Source organism: Lithobates pipiens, unplaced genomic scaffold, assembly GCF_037356315.1.
Source record: "Lithobates pipiens isolate NorthernLeopardFrog02 unplaced genomic scaffold, aLitPip1_a1.2 Scaffold_30, whole genome shotgun sequence".
In the NCBI taxonomy this organism is placed as follows: Eukaryota; Metazoa; Chordata; class Amphibia; order Anura; family Ranidae; genus Lithobates; species Lithobates pipiens.
In genome coordinates, this window is record NW_027507791.1 from 176,948,954 (window position 1) to 176,964,790 (window position 15,837).

The following is a 15,837-nucleotide window of genomic DNA, read 5'->3' on the forward strand; positions in this document are numbered from 1 at the left end:
TGTAATGGCCGGAGGGGAGCCAAAAGTAGTACAGCTGCTAAAATTAATTAACCCCAAATGGGCTACCCAACCCCCAGAGGATTTCATGTCAGACACCCGCTCCAGGGAAACTTCCGGGGTTTTTGAACAAAAAGGGGGGTTATTTTATAACACATTTGAACCCCCAACCCCTTTAATGGCACTCCAACCATATGCCCCCACTCGAAGACCAGAATATGCCCGCCAACCACCAGACCAGGGTTGTTTCAACTGTGGTCAAATGGGACATTGGAAGTCCAATTGTCCCTACCGTAGGGGCCTTCCTTGGGGGAAGGGAAATGGACGAAGGCGTTACCCTAACGCCTTTCCTTCAACTCCACAACATCAACGTCCCCCAACTTACCAAGGACCAGTGTCAGGCCCCAGATATCACCAGCCCTATCAAGGACCCCGAGGACCCCCTCCACCTAACAACGCCGCCCTTCGTGTTCCACCACCCCCACCAGCCCCTATTCCCATGCAATGGCCTGCCACCCAACCCTCAAGCAGGACATAGGGCTGCCTGGAGTATGTCCCTTCCCTCAGCCTGGTATGTTACAATGTGTCCTGGAGGAGCCTACCCCAGGTGATCCTGGGTGTAGATGGAAAACGCATTTGTTTTCTCATTGACACTGGTGCCACCTCCAGCTCCATCAATGATGTGACCTTTGACACGCCACAATGTTCTGAGGGAAGCTCCATAGGTATTAATGGGACTCCTGTTACCCACCCTATCACCCCACCCTTATCAGTAACCACCCCGGAGGGGGTGCTACTTTGCCAACAACGGTTTGCCATCCTGCCCCAATGCCCAGTCTCCCTGATGGGAAGGGACTTAATGTCCAAACTGGGAGTGGTGATCAAATTTGATCCACAGGGAGCAGTAACTGCCAGCTCCGCACTCTGCGACTTACAAGGCCCAAAGAGACAATCCAAAAAAGGGTATTTTGTACTCTTACCTGCCTCCCTGGAAACCCATGCTATTTGGGCAGAGAATAACGCGAGTGTAGGTTTCATCCCATGTACCCCTTACACCCCCCAAATGCGCCCAGACTCAGTACCTGTTTTTCAAAAACAATATGCACTACATTCTGACAAAATTGAGGGGATTACACCCCTCATCAATAGGTATGTAGCCATGGGCATCCTGACACCCATCATCAGCTCATGGAACACCCCCATATACCCAGTGAGAAAGGCAAGCGGGGAATGGCGCTTGGTACAGGACCTCAGGGCAGTCAACAAAATGGTGATTCCCCTCCCCCCTCTGGTCTCAGACATTGCCTTTATTTTTTCTTGCATACCGGCAAACTCTGTGGCCTACACAGTAATTGACTTAGCTAACGCTTTTTTTTAGCATCCCTGTGGATCCACTGGCCCAGCCCATGTTTGCTTTTTCTTGGGGGGGGGGGGGAGGGGGCAACTGACCTGGACCCGCCTACCGCAGGGCTATGTGGACAGCCCGGCAGCCTTCTCTATGGTATTGAATGAGACAGTCAAATCCTGGCAATCGAGCGCCGGGTCGGTACTCATCCAATATGTGGATGACCTCCTTCTCTGCAGCCCCACCCCAGAAGCTTGTGAAGAAGACTCAAAGAACTTGCTGGATCACCTAGCCAAGGCAGGTCACTTGGCCTCACGGAAAAAGATACAGTGGGTGACCCTTACTGTAGAGTACTTGGGGTGCATCCTCAACAAGGGAGAGAGAAGTGTTTCCCCCCACCGTGCCGCAGCCCTTAACGCTCTGCAGCCACCCAGGGACAAGGCCGCCCTCTTGTCTTTCCTGGGAGCAATCGTCTATTGCCGGCAATGGATCCCTGACTGCTCATTTCATGACTCCATTCTGAGGAGGGCCACGCTCTCCACTGCGCCAAAAGTGGTGGAATGGACGGAGGAAATGTTACACTCATTTAACACCCTCCTCTCCTCCCTTGCCTCCGCCCCGGCCTTAGGACTAGTGGACTACAGGAAAACTTTTTATCTATATTGTGTAGTTAATGGATCTGCCTTTGCAGCAGTTCTTGCCCAAGAGCACGGTAATTCTTACCGACCGATGGCTTTCCTTTCAAAGAAACTCCCACTCCAGGTCCAGGGCATGCCTGCTTGCCTCCAGAACATGGCCGCATGTGCCATGGCCATTCAAGAAGCCAACAAGTTAGTTCTGGGACACCCCCTAACTGTATACACTACCCACTCAGTAACCCACCTTATACAAAACCTCAATACACAACATATGACCACCCAAAGAGCCAGCGGGTATGAAATCATTCTTCTAAACACCTCCAATCTGACCATCAAACACACCTCTGACACCTCCCCCATCCTCAGGCTATTACATTCTCTGCTCAAACTCATGAATTATGGTGAACCATCCAAAATGCATGACTGCACAAAAGTGTTGGACCAAGTCACCTCCCCACGTAGGGACTTAACAGACGTACCTCTGGCCGGTGCAGAGGAAGTTTTTGTGGACGGCAGTTGCTCGCGCCCTTCGGATTCCACTTTTCTGACAGGATACGCGGTAGTACAACTCCCAGATCTGGTTCTGGAGGCTAAGCCACTTCCGCCTTCCTCGGCACAGGTCGCGGAACTGGTAGCCCTCACCAGAGCATGCATCCTGTTCACAAATAGGGATGTCAATATTTACACTGACAGTCGATACGCCTTCGGCGTGGTTCACGATTTCGGGGTGATCTGGGCTAACAGGGGGTTTAGAACGGCTGACAACAAAATTATAGCCAACAAGGAGCATATCCTGGCCCTTCTCCAGGCTATATTACTGCCCAAACATTTGGCGATTATTAAAGTCAAGGCTCACACCACCACTGGTAGCTACATTGCCCGAGGCAACGCCCTTGCGGATAGATGCGCTCGAGCGGCGGCAAATTCCTCCACACATCCACCCGCCCCTACCACGATATTTTTCCAACAAGATTTTTCAGCGCCAGATTTCCCCTCAGTTGCAGCCCAAATCCAATCCATGGCCACAGACGCTGATGTCCTTTTCTGGGTCCAGCAAGGATTGTCCAAAGACCAAAGAGGCCTTTGGACAAATGGAGGGGTCATTGGGATCCCTGAAGCCAGCTCGGCCCTCATCCTTTCCTACCTGCATGGTCCCGGACATATAGGGTCCCAACCCTTGCAACAGCTGTATGAAAAAACTTTCTGCACAGTTAATCTAAAGAACCATGCAAACACCCTAACAAAGTCATGCCTCACATGCGCTCAAAACAACACGCAGGGTAAACGACATGGTATACACGGCCAGTTGCCCCCACCCCTAGGCCCACTACAGGACCTACAAATAGACTTTACCCACATGCCCAAACAAAAGGGAAGCATCAAATGCCTGTGCGTTATCGTTGACAAATGGTCAGGATGGGTGGAGGCGGCCCCCTGCACTGGGGAAACAGCTAAAATAGCGGCAAGGGCTCTCCTTAATCATTGGGTATGTAGGTTTGGCATACCAGCCACCATTTGGTCAGACCAGGGCCCGGCTTTTACTTCAGATATGACACGAGAATTGGCAAGATGCCTGGGAATACAGTGGAAACTTCACATTCCCTATCATCCCCAAAGTGCAGGAGTGGTAGAAAGAATGAACAGGAATATAAAGGACAAACTAAAAAAGGCCACAGGAGGAACGTTAAAAAACTGGATAGATTTCCTTCCAGGAATATTGTTCCAAATCAGAACCACCCCCCACTCTAGGACACGTTTGTCACCATTCGAAATCCTAATGGGTGTCCCAGCACAAACCCAACTAAAAGCATTAGATGCACAGACTGACATTAACATATATTCTTTACAGGAAGAGTACGTGAAACATCTGGTAAGTACAATAGAAGAACATAATGAACAAGTTGCTGTCACCTTTTCTCCTCTTCCAACAGAACCTACTCACCCATTCATCCCGGGGGATAAAGTGTTGATCAAGCAGCTTGCCCAACGGAAGCACGTGGGGCCCATCTACTCCGGTCCATGGAACGTGGAGAAGGTCTCCAGGACTGCTGTCCTCACAGACTACACCCCTCAGTGGATCCATGCCAGCAGACTAAAAAAATGCCCCGAACCTCCACCGACTCCAGAACACCCCCAGAGGACACTTGCCCAAGACCAACAGGAGGACGCCACCACCAAGGGGACCCCAGAGACGAACCTACAGACCCTCCAGGAACAGTTTGTCAGAATCTCCCTGGACTTTTCTCCTCCTCCCACCAGCTCGGACTGAAGTCTTTGCAAAAAGAAAGAGACAGGGGCTTAGAAGATCAGTATGTACTACACACCATTTTGCTCTGGTCGATAGTATTGACTTTTGTGGTTTTTTCTATAGTCATGATGACATGTATCATGACAGGGTCGTGTGGGTTTACAAGAAGCCCAAAAGGTACTGAGAACCGATCACTAGACAGAAGAGCATTAGTTCCAAGGCCCAGTAATAATAATAATAATAATAATAATAATAACAACAAAGGTTTAGGAGTAATGGTAGCACGGAACGAACTACCCCCCCAGGACAGTAAAACGTTTTCTTTAGCCCCAACAATACCACATCATTTTTTATGGCAATACGCGTTTGGTCAAGTAATGGGAAAAGGGGCACCCTGTTGGGTGTGCTCCCACATGGGAACGGGTAGGAATCAAATTCCAGTAGTGGGAATCCCCCTCCCAGTAGAGGACCTGTTTAACGAGACGACACAAGACCATATGGCCAATATAACGACCAGACCCTCCCCCCTTATTTTCTCTGGTTTCACACAACCCCCATCCTTCTGTTTCCTAAATGGAGCTTGGAAAGAAAACGGGGAAATCCCCAATGGCCAATTCTGTAGAAACACACTAGTAAATCTTACCCTTAGAGACTTAGGGAAGTTTCTGCGGGATGGGACGTTTGACATCCAGGGGTTGAATACTTCCACCATTGGAGATAGTGACGAAAGGATAGGGAACATGTCTTTATATAACATAATGGACTGTGTACTACCATCAGAAACATTTGACGATACTGACCTAAAAGACTGGTTAGAGTCCTACCACATGAATGATACTTTACTAGAGTACAGTAGCACCGCGAGTTTAGGAGATTGGTTATGCCTAGTTGGACTCCGGTCAGGCATATCCCAACCCCCTGATATAATACCAGCACCTCATCTGCCTCATGGATGGATGGTGTGTTGCGGTCTAATATGTCACACCACCATACCTTACCCTCTAGATTCCTCTACAGGTGGTTGGTGCAACATTGCCAGGATGGTACCATATATGGGTATAGCCTCTGACAATCAGTACATCAAAATGACCCCTGCCCATGGGCATTTAGAGTTCGGGAGGGCTAAGAGACAAGTAACATCATGGTGGGAAAAATTAGCCGCCTCCATTGGAAGCCCGGGAATGTGGAATGCCCTAGATAAAATAGATCTTTTTGCTGAAATAATCTCTGGGGTAGTGAACTCTACTTCCAGAGATGTTTCTCTGCTAAACGAAGAAACTCGGAAGATCCGAACTGTGCAGGAACTGATAAAAATGAGGCAGGAACAACTTTTGGCCGCCATCACTGGGATTTGTAACCTCATGGCCAATTCGGAGATGTGTTGCACCTTCATACACAACTTCACCGTTCCTGTGGAAAGTCTGTCGGTACCCGATTATTACGATATTATCAAAAGCCATTCAGCCCAAAGACAGACCCTCCTACAGAAAGCAAAAAACTTGGGAGATGATTGGAACCTTTTCTCGGGTACAGGAGGGTGGTTTGGAGGTATTTGGGGGGGCATACTGGGATTTTTCAAGAAAATATTTCTCGTATTAGTGATGATAGTGTTGTTGATAGTAATGTTCTATGTGATCGCCAAATGCTGCTGCATAGCAGCCTCCAAGGATTCCCATCCAACAATAGCAACCAAGCCCAATGACGAAGAGAAAGCACTTATGGCTTTTTCCAAGAATGTCTGGTATAGAGGATGATCGATAACTTCGTGCCAAAGTTATGATCACAGGAGGGATTATAAGGATTAACAAGTCTCCATTTTGTTATACTGTCATCCATTTTAAAACTTTGTATGACCAAGCTAGAATTCTAACTACTTTTGACATAGATGCTTGCTATTTGGAAAACATGCTGTTTTCTTTGAATGCCCTTGGCCGCGAGAGTTTGTACAGAGAAAGCCAAGATATGCAACTATCTTATATCGTCTATGACCTAGAACGTCTGGACCACAGACTATTAGCACAATATTGTTGAATATTGTTAAATATCGTAGTCTTATTCTTATCTCGCGTGAAGGTTAATGACGTGCTTTGCCGTGAAGACAATTTCTGCTTATTTTGCTTGTTCTGTCAATAAACCTGTTACTAGGAAAAGCTTGGTGTATAGCTACGAGCGCATCCCTGATTGGCTACTCCACAGGGCGCCACCCCAACTGTTTCAGCATATAACCTGTTGTATTCAAAACATTAAATTGTAATCATTATTCGCATACATCTCGTGTATGAGTTTTCTCACCGGTGAATGGGACTCCCAAGTACATCCAGACCACGGCCTAGGAAAGATAGGAAGAGGGAAATCGAGCACCTAACAGAGCAAGGACCTACCTTTACAGCTGGTACCAGGAAGTGGGGTCATCGATTCGGCAGGTGAGTGACTACTGATTTATTTACCTTATTGGTGAGGATCTTTTGGTGTCACTCATACTGCCGCGGTGACCGCCACGTGCGGGACCTGTATTGCTGCTGTGCCTCCGCGGTGGGCTAGGCTGGCCCATCGGGAGAAGTAGAGGGCTCGTACCTAAAAAAAGAGAGTCCGGCTAGGTTGGCCTGACTTAAAACTATTAAGTAAAATAGATTAAAAGAGAGTCCGGCTAGGTTGGCCTGACTTAAAACTATTAAGTAAAATAGATTAAAGAGGAACATTACAGGGAAGGGAAGCAATAGATTGCGCCCTCCCCAAATAAGGTTGGATGTTCAAGGGACGCCCGAAGGGTAATTTGATCAAATCAAACACAGTGCACATTTTATCTAGTCATGTAAAACGATTGCATGTGATTTAGTTGTTCATATTTTTCATTTTATCTGGTCATGTAAAACGATTGTATGTGATTTAGTTGTTCATGTTTTTCTTTCCAGGTTACGTAAGTATTTCAAACTTGCCTTTTCAATAGTTTTTTTTGTATTTTGCTGTTCTTTCAATGTCTTTACCTTGTGATCCAGATTGCTGTGAAATTGTTAACCCTTGCCCTCACTGTACTGTTGGTTTATTGTTTCTTAAACAAATTGATATCCTGATATTGATAGCCACTCGCCCAGGGGGATATTCCACTAGACTAGGAGAACGCCCCGTGTACCCCCAGGACGAAACATCTCCCGTTGTCACGCTAGTCAGAATAAACCTGCATAGCCCAGTCAGTGAACCCCACCTCCTTGCTTTACATTCCCTGGAAGAAGTTCAACAACAGGTGATTCGTGCCACTGGCTGCTATCACCTCTGCCCCCTTACCAAGCATCTCATAACACCCCCCCATAATGGGGAATATTGTAGGCAAAGACGGGACCCCTTATGAACAACCTACTCCCTATGAGTATGTGCAGACTATAGTGCCCGGTCCCTATGTAGAACCATTTTGGAGTCAGGTTAGGGAAAGGTGCCAGCAATTAGGGATCCATGATATAGGTCCCGCGGGCCCCTGCAACACAGAAGATTGGCATGTAGTAAAAAAGATTTGTCAGTTACATAAGCACTCATACCCCCCCGGGAAGTGGGATGTAGATTACATGAAAAAATCTTGCAAGATATGGGAAGCCCCTCTAAAAATTTATTTAAAAAAACATGCCAAAAATCATGCCCTCACAGAAGGAAAACCAATACCCTCGGCCCCTATAACTACACCCCTGAATGCCCCAGAAATACCCCCTCCTTATGTCCTTGTCAAAACTGACGAGGGCGAGGTTGCCCAGGCCTTGGCCATCTACCCCAGTCTTGGGGTAGACATGGCTGCCATATCCGCTGCACTGTACAACGCCTCCACCCCGCACCAAAGACAACTCTGGGACAGGGAATCCCAAGCCAAAAGAGACAGGGAGGGTCAGGAGTACCAGGACCAAGTGGAAGCTGACGAGAGGGCGAGGGAGACCCCTGAGCAAAAAGACTTTAGGGAAGAGAAGGAACGGTTTGCCCTTGAAGTAGAGACAGCCAGAGCTAAAATAGAACGGGGACATAGAATTCTGAGGGAAGCCCGAGCCGCCCTAGCACAAACAAAACGAGAAACAGAGGGAGACCCGGATCAGAGCCCGGGAACCTCCCAAAGCAGTGATCCCACTGAGGGAGAGGCTATAGTCCTGAGTCCCGAAGACAATCAGGCCATGGAAAAACTCTCTAAGATGGGGGTGGTCACCAGGAGTAAGGTCAAAATCAAGTTGGCTACAGAGAAACCACTACCCGTACCCATACCAGCGCCAGGACCCATTATCTCACCTATGACCACCCCCGTAGTTACTGACGAGGATGATGAGGACACCCCCGATATTAAGGCCCCCCTTATGACCATAGGTAACACAGAAATTCACCTACCCCTGCCCCTAGGCACACTGACAAAACTCAAAGAACTCTGTCCATCCCCCAGAAAACATCCTAGGGAAGCTGCCACTTTCCTGTTGCGCCAGTGCGCCGGGTCAAATCTGGACCCGATTGATCTTGAGAGTATAATACATATTCTAGACCCCGACTGCCCCGACCCCCCAAAGGTAAAAGACCTGTTTAATGCCCATGTCCAGGGAAAAGGGGGCTGGCCAGATTTCTGGAAAACCCTAGGACAACATTGGAGCACCCTTTACAAAGGGGTCACAGCTCTGCAAGATCTGGTCCAAACAAAACAAGCCCCGAAGGAAAAATTCTATGATTTTTGCACCCGAGTATACAACCTCTGGAAAGCGGTAGATGGGGCGGATGGGTCCCTTTTTACCATTACTGTAATGGCCGGAGGGGAGCCAAAAGTAGTACAGCTGCTAAAATTAATTAACCCCAAATGGGCTACCCAACCCCCAGAGGATTTCATGTCAGACACCCGCTCCAGGGAAACTTCCGGGGTTTTTGAACAAAAAGGGGGGTTATTTTATAACACATTTGAACCCCCAACCCCTTTAATGGCACTCCAACCATATGCCCCCACTCGAAGACCAGAATATGCCCGCCAACCACCAGACCAGGGTTGTTTCAACTGTGGTCAAATGGGACATTGGAAGTCCAATTGTCCCTACCGTAGGGGCCAAACGGGACCTTGGGGGAAGGGAAATGGACGAAGGCGTTACCCTAACGCCTTTCCTTCAACTCCACAACATCAACGTCCCCCAACTTACCAAGGACCAGTGTCAGGCCCCAGATATCACCAGCCCTATCAAGGACCCCGAGGACCCCCTCCACCTAACAACGCCGCCCTTCGTGTTCCACCACCCCCACCAGCCCCTATTCCCATGCAATGGCCTGCCACCCAACCCTCAAGCAGGACATAGGGCTGCCTGGAGTATGTCCCTTCCCTCAGCCTGGTATGTTACAATGTGTCCTGGAGGAGCCTACCCCAGGTGATCCTGGGTGTAGATGGAAAACGCATTTGTTTTCTCATTGACACTGGTGCCACCTCCAGCTCCATCAATGATGTGACCTTTGACACGCCACAATGTTCTGAGGGAAGCTCCATAGGTATTAATGGGACTCCTGTTACCCACCCTATCACCCCACCCTTATCAGTAACCACCCCGGAGGGGGTGCTACTTTGCCAACAACGGTTTGCCATCCTGCCCCAATGCCCAGTCTCCCTGATGGGAAGGGACTTAATGTCCAAACTGGGAGTGGTGATCAAATTTGATCCACAGGGAGCAGTAACTGCCAGCTCCGCACTCTGCGACTTACAAGGCCCAAAGAGACAATCCAAAAAAGGGTATTTTGTACTCTTACCTGCCTCCCTGGAAACCCATGCTATTTGGGCAGAGAATAACGCGAGTGTAGGTTTCATCCCATGTACCCCTTACACCCCCCAAATGCGCCCAGACTCAGTACCTGTTTTTCAAAAACAATATGCACTACATTCTGACAAAATTGAGGGGATTACACCCCTCATCAATAGGTATGTAGCCATGGGCATCCTGACACCCATCATCAGCTCATGGAACACCCCCATATACCCAGTGAGAAAGGCAAGCGGGGAATGGCGCTTGGTACAGGACCTCAGGGCAGTCAACAAAATGGTGATTCCCCTCCCCCCTCTGGTCTCAGACATTGCCTTTATTTTTTCTTGCATACCGGCAAACTCTGTGGCCTACACAGTAATTGACTTAGCTAACGCTTTTTTTTAGCATCCCTGTGGATCCACTGGCCCAGCCCATGTTTGCTTTTTCTTGGGGGGGGGGGGGGAGGGGGCAACTGACCTGGACCCGCCTACCGCAGGGCTATGTGGACAGCCCGGCAGCCTTCTCTATGGTATTGAATGAGACAGTCAAATCCTGGCAATCGAGCGCCGGGTCGGTACTCATCCAATATGTGGATGACCTCCTTCTCTGCAGCCCCACCCCAGAAGCTTGTGAAGAAGACTCAAAGAACTTGCTGGATCACCTAGCCAAGGCAGGTCACTTGGCCTCACGGAAAAAGATACAGTGGGTGACCCTTACTGTAGAGTACTTGGGGTGCATCCTCAACAAGGGAGAGAGAAGTGTTTCCCCCCACCGTGCCGCAGCCCTTAACGCTCTGCAGCCACCCAGGGACAAGGCCGCCCTCTTGTCTTTCCTGGGAGCAATCGTCTATTGCCGGCAATGGATCCCTGACTGCTCATTTCATGACTCCATTCTGAGGAGGGCCACGCTCTCCACTGCGCCAAAAGTGGTGGAATGGACGGAGGAAATGTTACACTCATTTAACACCCTCCTCTCCTCCCTTGCCTCCGCCCCGGCCTTAGGACTAGTGGACTACAGGAAAACTTTTTATCTATATTGTGTAGTTAATGGATCTGCCTTTGCAGCAGTTCTTGCCCAAGAGCACGGTAATTCTTACCGACCGATGGCTTTCCTTTCAAAGAAACTCCCACTCCAGGTCCAGGGCATGCCTGCTTGCCTCCAGAACATGGCCGCATGTGCCATGGCCATTCAAGAAGCCAACAAGTTAGTTCTGGGACACCCCCTAACTGTATACACTACCCACTCAGTAACCCACCTTATACAAAACCTCAATACACAACATATGACCACCCAAAGAGCCAGCGGGTATGAAATCATTCTTCTAAACACCTCCAATCTGACCATCAAACACACCTCTGACACCTCCCCCATCCTCAGGCTATTACATTCTCTGCTCAAACTCATGAATTATGGTGAACCATCCAAAATGCATGACTGCACAAAAGTGTTGGACCAAGTCACCTCCCCACGTAGGGACTTAACAGACGTACCTCTGGCCGGTGCAGAGGAAGTTTTTGTGGACGGCAGTTGCTCGCGCCCTTCGGATTCCACTTTTCTGACAGGATACGCGGTAGTACAACTCCCAGATCTGGTTCTGGAGGCTAAGCCACTTCCGCCTTCCTCGGCACAGGTCGCGGAACTGGTAGCCCTCACCAGAGCATGCATCCTGTTCACAAATAGGGATGTCAATATTTACACTGACAGTCGATACGCCTTCGGCGTGGTTCACGATTTCGGGGTGATCTGGGCTAACAGGGGGTTTAGAACGGCTGACAACAAAATTATAGCCAACAAGGAGCATATCCTGGCCCTTCTCCAGGCTATATTACTGCCCAAACATTTGGCGATTATTAAAGTCAAGGCTCACACCACCACTGGTAGCTACATTGCCCGAGGCAACGCCCTTGCGGATAGATGCGCTCGAGCGGCGGCAAATTCCTCCACACATCCACCCGCCCCTACCACGATATTTTTCCAACAAGATTTTTCAGCGCCAGATTTCCCCTCAGTTGCAGCCCAAATCCAATCCATGGCCACAGACGCTGATGTCCTTTTCTGGGTCCAGCAAGGATTGTCCAAAGACCAAAGAGGCCTTTGGACAAATGGAGGGGTCATTGGGATCCCTGAAGCCAGCTCGGCCCTCATCCTTTCCTACCTGCATGGTCCCGGACATATAGGGTCCCAACCCTTGCAACAGCTGTATGAAAAAACTTTCTGCACAGTTAATCTAAAGAACCATGCAAACACCCTAACAAAGTCATGCCTCACATGCGCTCAAAACAACACGCAGGGTAAACGACATGGTATACACGGCCAGTTGCCCCCACCCCTAGGCCCACTACAGGACCTACAAATAGACTTTACCCACATGCCCAAACAAAAGGGAAGCATCAAATGCCTGTGCGTTATCGTTGACAAATGGTCAGGATGGGTGGAGGCGGCCCCCTGCACTGGGGAAACAGCTAAAATAGCGGCAAGGGCTCTCCTTAATCATTGGGTATGTAGGTTTGGCATACCAGCCACCATTTGGTCAGACCAGGGCCCGGCTTTTACTTCAGATATGACACGAGAATTGGCAAGATGCCTGGGAATACAGTGGAAACTTCACATTCCCTATCATCCCCAAAGTGCAGGAGTGGTAGAAAGAATGAACAGGAATATAAAGGACAAACTAAAAAAGGCCACAGGAGGAACGTTAAAAAACTGGATAGATTTCCTTCCAGGAATATTGTTCCAAATCAGAACCACCCCCCACTCTAGGACACGTTTGTCACCATTCGAAATCCTAATGGGTGTCCCAGCACAAACCCAACTAAAAGCATTAGATGCACAGACTGACATTAACATATATTCTTTACAGGAAGAGTACGTGAAACATCTGGTAAGTACAATAGAAGAACATAATGAACAAGTTGCTGTCACCTTTTCTCCTCTTCCAACAGAACCTACTCACCCATTCATCCCGGGGGATAAAGTGTTGATCAAGCAGCTTGCCCAACGGAAGCACGTGGGGCCCATCTACTCCGGTCCATGGAACGTGGAGAAGGTCTCCAGGACTGCTGTCCTCACAGACTACACCCCTCAGTGGATCCATGCCAGCAGACTAAAAAAATGCCCCGAACCTCCACCGACTCCAGAACACCCCCAGAGGACACTTGCCCAAGACCAACAGGAGGACGCCACCACCAAGGGGACCCCAGAGACGAACCTACAGACCCTCCAGGAACAGTTTGTCAGAATCTCCCTGGACTTTTCTCCTCCTCCCACCAGCTCGGACTGAAGTCTTTGCAAAAAGAAAGAGACAGGGGCTTAGAAGATCAGTATGTACTACACACCATTTTGCTCTGGTCGATAGTATTGACTTTTGTGGTTTTTTCTATAGTCATGATGACATGTATCATGACAGGGTCGTGTGGGTTTACAAGAAGCCCAAAAGGTACTGAGAACCGATCACTAGACAGAAGAGCATTAGTTCCAAGGCCCAGTAATAATAATAATAATAATAATAATAATAATAACAACAAAGGTTTAGGAGTAATGGTAGCACGGAACGAACTACCCCCCCAGGACAGTAAAACGTTTTCTTTAGCCCCAACAATACCACATCATTTTTTATGGCAATACGAGTTTGGTCAAGTAATGGGAAAAGGGGCACCCTGTTGGGTGTGCTCCCACATGGGAACGGGTAGCAATCAAATTCCAGTAGTGGGAATCCCACTCCCAGTAGAGGACCTGTTTAACGAGACGACACAAGACCATATGGCCAATATAACGACCAGACCCTCCCCCCTTATTTTCTCTGGTTTCACACAACCCCCATCCTTCTGTTTCCTAAATGGAGCTTGGAAAGAAAACGGGGAAATCCCCAATGGCCAATTCTGTAGAAACACACTAGTAAATCTTACCCTTAGAGACTTAGGGAAGTTTCTGCGGGATGGGACGTTTGACATCCAGGGGTTGAATACTTCCACCATTGGAGATAGTGACGAAAGGATAGGGAACATGTCTTTATATAACATAATGGACTGTGTACTACCATCAGAAACATTTGACGATACTGACCTAAAAGACTGGTTAGAGTCCTACCACATGAATGATACTTTACTAGAGTACAGTAGCACCGCGAGTTTAGGAGATTGGTTATGCCTAGTTGGACTCCGGTCAGGCATATCCCAACCCCCTGATATAATACCAGCACCTCATCTGCCTCATGGATGGATGGTGTGTTGCGGTCTAATATGTCACACCACCATACCTTACCCTCTAGATTCCTCTACAGGTGGTTGGTGCAACATTGCCAGGATGGTACCATATATGGGTATAGCCTCTGACAATCAGTACATCAAAATGACCCCTGCCCATGGGCATTTAGAGTTCGGGAGGGCTAAGAGACAAGTAACATCATGGTGGGAAAAATTAGCCGCCTCCATTGGAAGCCCGGGAATGTGGAATGCCCTAGATAAAATAGATCTTTTTGCTGAAATAATCTCTGGGGTAGTGAACTCTACTTCCAGAGATGTTTCTCTGCTAAACGAAGAAACTCGGAAGATCCGAACTGTGCAGGAACTGATAAAAATGAGGCAGGAACAACTTTTGGCCGCCATCACTGGGATTTGTAACCTCATGGCCAATTCGGAGATGTGTTGCACCTTCATACACAACTTCACCGTTCCTGTGGAAAGTCTGTCGGTACCCGATTATTACGATATTATCAAAAGCCATTCAGCCCAAAGACAGACCCTCCTACAGAAAGCAAAAAACTTGGGAGATGATTGGAACCTTTTCTCGGGTACAGGAGGGTGGTTTGGAGGTATTTGGGGGGGCATACTGGGATTTTTCAAGAAAATATTTCTCGTATTAGTGATGATAGTGTTGTTGATAGTAATGTTCTATGTGATCGCCAAATGCTGCTGCATAGCAGCCTCCAAGGATTCCCATCCAACAATAGCAACCAAGCCCAATGACGAAGAGAAAGCACTTATGGCTTTTTCCAAGAATGTCTGGTATAGAGGATGATCGATAACTTCGTGCCAAAGTTATGATCACAGGAGGGATTATAAGGATTAACAAGTCTCCATTTTGTTATACTGTCATCCATTTTAAAACTTTGTATGACCAAGCTAGAATTCTAACTACTTTTGACATAGATGCTTGCTATTTGGAAAACATGCTGTTTTCTTTGAATGCCCTTGGCCGCGAGAGTTTGTACAGAGAAAGCCAAGATATGCAACTATCTTATATCGTCTATGACCTAGAACGTCTGGACCACAGACTATTAGCACAATATTGTTGAATATTGTTAAATATCGTAGTCTTATTCTTATCTCGCGTGAAGGTTAATGACGTGCTTTGCCGTGAAGACAATTTCTGCTTATTTTGCTTGTTCTGTCAATAAACCTGTTACTAGGAAAAGCTTGGTGTATAGCTACGAGCGCATCCCTGATTGGCTACTCCACAGGGCGCCACCCCAACTGTTTCAGCATATAACCTGTTGTATTCAAAACATTAAATCGTAATCATTATTCGCATACATCTCGTGTATGAGTTTTGGTTATCTCACCGGTGAATGGGACTCCCAAGTACATCCAGACCACGGCCTAGGAAAGATAGGAAGAGGGAAATCGAGCACCTAACAGAGCAAGGACCTACCTTTACAGTAACCACCTTGGCTTTTGTCAAGAGAGTTGTAAGTAGGGTGCAAGTTTGCCTACGGCCACATCACCCTGAATGCGCTCGATCTCATCTGATCTCAGATGCTAAGCAGGGTCGGGCCTGGTTAGTACCTGGATGGGAGACCGCCTGGGAATACCAGGTGCCGTAGGCTTTTTTCCATTATGTTGTTGGCTTTGGCGACCTGCTGTATTTTTCCTCTCGATTGCTGGA

The 15,837-nt window shown here is 48.2% G+C and overlaps 1 non-coding gene across 1 annotated transcript; it reads left to right on the forward strand.

The window, feature by feature from the left end:
- The first annotated feature begins 15,659 nt into the window (after window positions 1-15,659).
- LOC143950685 (5S ribosomal RNA) lies at window positions 15,660-15,778 on the forward strand. Its single transcript, XR_013266030.1, has one exon. It is a non-coding gene; the product is annotated as a 5S ribosomal RNA (ribosomal RNA).
- The last annotated feature ends 59 nt before the right edge of the window (window positions 15,779-15,837 follow it).